This window comes from Hyperoodon ampullatus (genome assembly GCF_949752795.1).
Source record: "Hyperoodon ampullatus genome assembly, chromosome: 10".
NCBI lineage: Eukaryota > Metazoa > Chordata > Mammalia > Artiodactyla > Ziphiidae > Hyperoodon > Hyperoodon ampullatus.
The window spans coordinates 82,013,855-82,023,114 of NC_136923.1; positions in this window are offsets into that span (position 1 = coordinate 82,013,855).

A 9,260-nucleotide genomic window follows, 5' to 3' on the forward strand; every position below is an offset into this window, starting at 1 on the left:
AGATGGGTTCCCTGCCTCGCTAAAGGGTAGTTAGGACAGGAAGGGACACCAGGGAGTGTCCTGGGGTGGGGGGACTTAATTCAAATATTTACTGACTTACTGAAGAGTTAGCTCTTATTCATTTTATCTATTATTTTTATTTTATTTATTTATTTTTAATAAAATAGTGTTCGTTTTAAGAACAAAACTGAGTTCTCACAGGGCAGTGCTGGGAAAACGTCAGCATCTCCGTCCAACCCAGTCCCCACTCACTCGTCTATCCCACGACGCTCCCCAATCGCATTGCTCCCTGAAGCCTGAGAAGGTGAGGATCTCCCCCTTCATGGACCCCTCCCCACTAACACACACACACACACACACACACACACATCCTGACTTTGCAAAAGGCCCAGCCTTGGCTCTGCCATTTCCCCCAAATCAAAAGCTTTCCTCCTCCACCTGCCCCTGCCCCTTTCACCTCTCCTGGCATCCGTACTCAAAGGTTATAGGACACACTCCCTACACTCACTGGTTCAGTGGGCATTTATTGACAGCATCTCGGGAAGAAAAAGAAAGTCTCTTGCTTCAGGCAGCCTCACAGCCTGGCCACCTGACAGGACAGAAGAAGTGGAGAAAGTCACAAAACAAGAGACCCCTCAGGTACACCAAAGATAAAACACAGCTAAGGGAGGCCCTGGGCAGAGTTGCCGGAGAAGTGCCCTCAGTTTCAGCTTTGGCTCCCCTGGGGAAATTCTGAATTCCTGGAACGAAGCTGAAAATGGCTGGTCGGAGGCTGACCTCTCTGAGGAGACGTCTTCCTTGCTGAGAAGGCATTGACTCAGAGAGCTGGAACCAGGGTTTCAAAGGTAGAGGGAGGAGTTGAAGGCTGAATCCCAGGAGGCTGGAAGATGAGGGTGAAGCTGAAGACTCTACCCTCCAGCTTGGGCTGAGGAAGAGCACAGTCCTGAGCGAGGGGGCAGGGCCTCCCCACCCCACCCTCACCCAGCGCCCCCAGCCCGTGAGAAACTCAGCTCTCGTCCAGCCCCTGTGAGGACAGGGAGGAGAAGAGAAGGATGAGGGATGGAGGGTCCCAGCGGGAAGCAGAATTCCACTGAGAGGGCTCCAGGACAGAGCTGTGAAGAGGGGGCTATTTATATGGGTGAGGACTGGGTGAAGGGAACAGCAGGGGATTCTGAGGCACTGGGGAGCCTTTACCCCATACACACACACACACACACACACACACACACACACACACACACACACCAGACCTGAGGGGACAAGGGGAGGACCCCAACACTGACAGGGAAGGAATGTGAGAGAAGCATCCCATCCTCTCTCCTTCCACAGCAGGTCTCCCCCTCATGCCTCCCACTAGCCAAACCCAATGAGACGCCGCCAGCAAGTTCCCCCTCCCTCATCCGCCTCCCAGTGATCAATCCAAGGAGGTCAGTCTCCCAGGTTACAAAGCAGGGCAGGGAAAAGTGAGAAAGGATTGGGGGGGTGGGGGGTGCAGACGGAGAGTAACACAACAAAGGGCAAAGGGGCCTGGGGGAGGGGGTAACATGAGAATTCCCACCCTGATGTCTCTACCACAAGCACCTTCCCAGGTGACCCACCTATTGCTTCTGCCAGAAGACAACCCTCCCCCCGCAAAGATATGGACATACTCCTTTCCCCAAACAGCTGACTCCAGTGAACTCCCAGGCTCTTCCCCATTTCTCTCTGCAGGTGTCCCTCTGTCACCTGCCCCACCTGCCTGCTCAGGGAAGCCCAGTGCCTCAGCCCCCTGCTATCAGGTATCAGGTAGGAGACCCAAAGGGGTACTAGAAAATTCTAGTTCACATCCAGAGGTTGAAGTTGTCCACTGCCCCTGGTCACCATTTCCCACTCTATCCCTGCCCTCCTCGGAAGGGATACCTTCTCCTTGGCTAAAAATGCAGGAGAGCAGGCTGCCGCGCCCCAAGGCGACCTGGCCTTCCCCCGCCTTGGTCTTTCCCGTTTGCTTTCCTCACTGCAGGGTGAGGGTCTCATGTCACCCTGGAGCTGCACCCAGCACAGGTGTGCAGCTCCTCTCCCAGGGGCCAGGCTCCGCCACTGCTTCTGAAGAGCCACACTTCCACCTCCTGGCAGGAAGGGGTCAACCTGCTCCTCCCTTCCCACAATTAAGACTTGGACATACAGGGCTTCCCTGGTGGCGCAGTGGTTGAGAGTCCGCCTGCCGATGCAGGGTACACGGGTTCGTGCCCCGGTCCGGGAGGATCCGACATGCCGCGGAGCGGCTGGGCCCGTGAGCCATGGCCGCTGAGCCTGCGCATCCGGAGCCTGTGCTCCGCAACGGGAGAGGCCACAATAGTGAGAGGCCCGCGTACCGCAAAAAAAAAAGAGGCCTTTCCCCCAGGGAGTGGATGCCAGGTCACATTCACCAAAGGATAGGGTGGGAGTGAGGGTGAGAAGTTTTCTAGAACCTTCCTAGGGGTTCCCCAATCTTCCAAGTCACAGAAGGGGAGGGTCCTCGGGCTTCAAATGCATCCAAGGAGCTCCTGCACCCAGAGGAGCAAGATTCAGAAAACCTCTGCCCACGTCCAGCCTAGAGCACTCCTTTGGGGAGAAGGGGTCTCTCCACTACTCCCACCTCCTCTGTGGAGGGCTCAATGCCCCAGAGAGAGGTGGTCTCCATAGGTGAGACTTAGTCATCCAAAATGGAGAAATGGAAAAAAGAGGTGGGGGCCAGAGCCAAGGGGAGACCAGCAAGGAAACATCTGTCTATGGGAAAGACTTATAAAAAAAATAATAAATTAAAGAAGTCAAATTAAAAGATGGGTGGAGTGAACCTAGAGTTATTTTTTAAAAATCTAAGGTCCCCAGATGTATGAACCCCCAATCCCACTCCCCTTGAAACCAGAACACAAGATGTAGAGGGTACTAATAATGGGATCCAGTAGACAAGCACAAGAATGCAGAGAGGAGCAGCCCTGGGCATGGAATCAGGAGACTCAGGTTCGAACCCTGGCCTTCAGCTCATTGCTCTAGGACCCGGTGTGAGAGCCATCACCCTGAGGTGTCTCATTAGCACTCTATAAACCTTCACGGGGGCAAAGGCGCTCTTCTTTTTCCCAGCATGTTTGGCCATGGGGATCCCCAACCCACCACAGTTCTGTGCACACACAGCCTCCTTCTCTGAAGAGCGCACAAGCCAGTCAGCCCCACTGGTCCCACCATCCATACTGACAAAGGTGAGAGCAGAGGGCTCGGGGCCATGACCTTAGTCTCTCTCCCGGGATCTGTGGACCCCAGACCTGCGCTTCCTTCACCAGCTTGTCCTTCAAGACCACCTCCGTCAGCTTCCTCAGGCCTGACTCTTGGACCCTCCAGCTCTGCATCAGCAACCAAATCACCTGGAGAGTTTTTGAAAAAACGGGTTGCTGGACTCCAACCCCAGAGGTTCTGATTCAGCAGGTCTGGGGCAGAGCCGAAGAATGTGCATTTCTAACAAGTTTCAAGATGATGCCGATACTGCTGGGCTGAGGACCACACTTTGGGGACCACTGCTGAAGCTTCCACCCACAGAGATTCAGACTTAACTGGTCTGGGTGTGCCCCGGGCACAAAGATGAGGGCTTTCTACACCTCATGGCCTGAAGTTTTTGTCCTCAGAGAGATGGAGAGCCTTTTGAAGTTTTTAAATCAGATTTATATCATTGTATTGGATTGCTTTATTTTACCTTTGTTATAAAATGTTTTAAACATGTAAAAAGTAGACAGAATAGTATAAAGATGACAGTATAATAAATAGCCACTTACCCATCTCCCAGCTTCAACCATATTTACTCTCACCCACTTCTCCCTCCTACTGGATTTTTTTTAAATAATGTATTTCTTTTTTTAAATTTATTTATTTTATTTATTTATGACTGCGTTGGGTCTTTGTTGCAGCACGCGGGATCTTCGTTGAGGCATGCGGGATCATTTGTTGCACCGCGCAGGCTCTTCCTTGTGGTGCGCAGGCTTCTCTCTAGCTGTGGCGAGCGGGGTTTTCTCTTCTCTAGTTGTGGTGCGCAGGCTCCAGAGCACGTGGAATCTGTAGTTTGCGGCCCGTGGGCTCTCTAGTTGAGGCACACAAGCTCAATAGTTCTGGCACACGGACTTAGCTGCCCGGCAGCATGTGGAAAACTAGTTCCCTGACCAGGGATCAAGCCCGCATCCCCTGCATTGGAAGGCAGATTCTTTACCCTTGGACCACCAGGGAAGTCCTTCTATAAACATTCTTATACAGGTTTTTGTGTGAGTGTAAGTAAGTCTCCATATCTCTGGAATAAATGCCCAGGAGTGCAATTTCTGGGTCGTAATTACATGTTTAGTTTTATTTAAAAAAAAAAACCTGCCAAACTATTTTCACAGTTTTTTAGTGTAAGTAAAATATTGCATAGAATATACATACTCATACTAAAAATTATTTATTGTTTATCTGAAATTCAAATTTTACTCAGCATCCTGTATTGTTATTTGCTAAGTCTGATATTCCTGCTCCCAGGTGATGCCAATGCTGCTAGTTTGAAAACTACCTTTTCAGTATCTGGGTTCTTTCTAATCTGGTTCCTTTTTATAATTATGAAAATTTTTCTAACATAAAAATAGATAAAAACAATATAATCAACTCTTCATACCCAGATTCTAGAATTTTCAACTTTGTCACTTTTGCTTTATCCATCCCTCTTTTTTCCCTGAAGTATTTTAAAGCAAATCCTGGTCATTTTGTCATTTTACCCCCACAAACTTCAGTATACTATTCTAAAAAATAGTAAATTTTCTGACATAATCACAATGTCCAGATCACAGCATTAACAGTAACTCCTGTGTCATCTTATTCCCAGTTCATTGAAGAAACTGCCTTTTCCCCATTGTATGTTCTTGCCTCCTTTGTCATAGGTTAATTTTTTTTTTTTACATCTTTATTGGAGTATAATTGCTTTACAATAGTGTGTTAGTTTCTGCTTTATAACAAAGTGAATCAGTTATACATATACATAAGTTCTCATATCTCTTCCCTCTTGCATCTCCCTCCCTCCCACCCTCCCTATTCCACCCCTCTGTCATAGGTTAATTGATCACATAAGTATAGGTTTATTTCTGGTGTCTCTATGCTGTTCCATTGATCTATGTGTCTGTTTTTGTGCCAGTACCATTATGTTTTGTTTTGTTTTGTTTTGTTTTTGCGGTATGCGGGCCTCTCATTGTTGTGGCCTCTCCCGTTGCGGAGCACAGGCTCCGGACGCGCAGGCTCAGCAGCCATGGCTCACGGGCCCAGCCGCTCCGCGGCACGTGGGATCTTCCCAGACCGGGGCACGAACCTGTGTCCCCTGCATCGGCAGGCAGACTCTCAACCACTGCGCCACCAGGGAAGCCCCATTATGTTTTGATTACTGTAACTTTGTCTTATAGTCTGAAATCAAGGATTATGATACCTCCAGCTTGTTCTTCCTTCTCGAGATTGTTTTGAATATTCAGGATCTTTTGTGTCTCTCTACAACTTTTAGAATTATTTTTTCTAGTTCTGTGAAAAATGCCATTGGTATTCTGATAGAGATTGCAATCTGTAGGTTGCCTTGGGAGTATGGTCATTTTAACAACATTAATTCTTCCAATCCATGAGAACAGTATATCTTTCCATTTATTTGTGTCATCTTCAATTTCTTGTCATCAGTGTCTTATAGTTTTCTGTGTACAGGTCTTTTACCCCCTTAGGTAGGTTTATTCCCTGTTGGTGAGCTGGAACTTTTACCTGGGACTTTCAGCTCTCCATCACAATGTCACTGGAAACCAAATGGAAGCAGTAATAATGTGTTTCACACTCTCCCAGCCAATGTGTGTTAGAAGAGGCCTAGCAGGGAGCCTGAACTCCCAACCTTATACAGCACTAACAAGATGTCAACAGAAGCCAAGTGAGGAAACTGGGCTTCTACCTCCACCTGACAACAATGAGGCGGCACCCTCTTTCCCCCACTGGCACAGCATCAGAGGATATCTGTTAAAATAGATTTAGATAAAATCCAGAGTCTCCTCACGTAATACCCAAAATGTCTAGGATACAATAGAAAAGCACTTATACCAAGAACCAGGAAAATCTCAAACTGAATAAGAAAAGACACTCAGCAGACACCAACACTCAAGATGACCTAAATGTTGGAATATATGACACATATTTACAACAGACAAGTATTTTAAAGTAAGTATTAAGAATGCTGCAACAAGCAAGGACAACCTCTCTCTTTTTTTTTAATACTTATTTACTTATTTATATATTTACTTGGCTACATTGGGTCTTAGTTGCGGCATGCAGCATCTTCGTTGTGGCATGCGGGATCTTTAGTTGTGGCATGTGGAATCTTTTTAGTTGCAGCATGCAGGATCTTTAGTTGAGGCATGCAAACTCTTAGTTGCAGCATGTAGGATCTAGTTCCCTGACCAGGGATCGAAACCGGCCCCCTGTATTGGGAGCTAGGAAAAATTTTCTTGAAACAGATGAAAAAATTAATAGTCTTAGCAAAGAAATAGAAGTTATAAAGAAGAACCAAACAGAAACTTTAGAACTTAAAAATACAATAATCAAAATTTAAAACTCAATGGATTGGCTTAACAGGAAAGTGGAGAAGACAGAGGAAAGATTCAGTGGAGTATGAGGTAGATGAACAGAAATTACTCAATCTTGGCAACTGAGAAAAAATAGACTAAAAAATGAGCAGAGGTTCAGAGATTTATGGGACTGTAACCCATTTTTAAATTGTCACTATTGAGTTATAAGAGTTCTTTTTTTAATTTAATTTTTATTTATTTATTTTTGGCTGCATTGGGTCTTTGTTGCTGCATGCGGACTTTCTATAGTTGCGGACAGTGGGACCTACTCTTCGCTGAGGTGCACGGGCCTCTCATTGCTGTGGTTTCTCTTGTTGCAGAGCATGGGCTCTAGGTGTGCGGGCTTCAGTAGTTGTGGCACACAGTCTCAGTAGTTGTGGTTCACGGGCTGGAGAGCATAGGCTCAGTAGTTGTGGTGCACAGGCTTAGTTGCTCCGCAGTATGTGGGATCTTCCCGGACCAGGGCTTGAACCTGTGTCCCCTGCATTGGCAGGCAGACTCCTAACCACTGCGCCACCAGAGAAGTCCCAAGTTATGAGTCCTTTATATATTCTGGATACTAGTCCTTTATCTGATATATGATTTTCAAATATTTGCTCTCATTTTGTTGCTTGTCTTTTCACCTTCTTGAGGTGCCATTTGGAGAGCAAATGTTTTTAACTTTGATGAAGTCCAATTTATTTTGTTGCTTGTGTATTTGGTGTTATGTGTAAGAAGTCATTGTCTCACCCAAGAGCTTCGGCAGAGATAAGGCACAAGGTGCGTTCTGCACCTTCCTGACATTGTCCTTAAACTCAGTTTCTGCCCACCACTCTCTGGATTCCCCTGCTACCTAACCACTCCTTCTCTGTCTCTGTTACCATTTCCTCTTCTTTCTCTCAAGTCCCAGCCTAGTGCCCCAGCCTACTTTTCCACAAAAAGTGTGAGGTCAGGAAGATGGCAACCCTGATTCCCAGGGTTGGTGAGAGTAAGGGCATGTGCAGACACTACGACCAAGAATATAAAGTCCTGCACTGCTTTCTGGAGAATGACACTTAGGTACCAAAAGCTTTAAAGTCTCTCCTCACTTGGAGCCTCCTTCTGCAGGGAAGAGAATCAGTCTGGAATTTACTAACATTGTTTTGCTTTCACTGAAGTTTTTTGATGCCTACTCTCTATTTACAATCAGACAGAAAAAGATTCCCTTTAAAATCTAAGTTTAAAAATGGGCGGAATTCCCTGGTAGTCCAGTTGTTAGGACTCGGCGCTTTCACTGCCAAGGGCCCGGGTTCGATCCCTGGTCAGGGAATTAAGATCCCACAAGCTGCGCAGCAAAGCCAAAAAAAAAAAAAAAACAGGGAGTAGACTGTTTAAATATATAAAACAAATTATAGTACTTGTGGTGTGCAGGTATGGTGTGGGTGGTCACAAATGACTGTAGTTTTAGAAAGATGTAACTAGTGCTAGACACTGTGTATTTAACTACAGTGAATGTTTAAAATATGTCATATTGAAAAATGGAGGAGACTTACAAGTAGATATACGTCCTAATTCTTCTCAAAGCCAAAAAATTTTTAAGTCTATCCTTTGACCCTTTGGCTCAGTATTCTCTTCTAGGAATTTAGCCTAAGGAAATAACTAGACAACCACTCAAGTATGTAAGTTCAAGAATATTTATTGCAGCATAGTTTCTCATATTTTTAAAGATTGAGAGCCACCTAAGTGCCGCCCTACGATAGGAAACTGGTTTCAGTGAACTAGAGTTCACCAAACAGTGGAATACTAGGCAACCATTAAGAATGAAGTTAGCTCCGACTTCCCTGGTGGTGCAGTGGTTAAGAGTTTGCCTGCCAATGCAGGGGACACGGGTTCGAGCCCTGCTCCGGGAAGATCTCACATGCCGCAGAGCAACTAAGCCCGTGAGCCACAATTACTGAGCCTGTGCTCTAGAGCCCACGAGCCACAACTACTGAAGCCCGCACGCCTAGAGCCCATGCTCCGCAACAAGAGAAGCCACCACAATGAGAAGCCCACGCACCACAACAAAGAGTAACCCCCGCTTAGCCCATACGTAGCAACAAAGACCCAATGCAGCCAAAAATAAAATAATTAATTAATTTTTTTAAAAAAAGAATGATATTGGCTCACGTGTCTCCTGGTGTGTTGTACAGAGGACACAACATCACTTCTGTGGTATTCCTGGTCAGAAATGCATAAACTGAAGAAACAGCAGACATACCTAAATTTAGGAACGGTCTGCAAAGTAACTGAACTGTATCCTTCAAAACTATCAATATAATGAAAGACAAAATCTAAGGAACTGTATCCTTTTATCTTGTTAAAATAAAGGAGACTGAAAAGACATGACAAATAAATGCAATGCATAATCCTAGATTAGATTCTGGACCAAGAAAAAAAGCTTTATAAAGGACATTATGAGGCAATTGGCAAATTTTGAGCATGGACTGTAGATTAGCTAATAGTATTGTATCACTCTAAGTTTCCTGATTTTGATGGCTGTACTGTGGTTATGTAAAAGAAGGTTCTTGGGGCTTCCCTGGTGCTGCAGTGGTTAAGAATTCACCTGCCAACGCAGGGGACACGAGTTCGAGCCCTAGTCCAGGAAGATCCCACTTGCCGCGGAGCAACTAAGCCCGTGCGCCACAACTA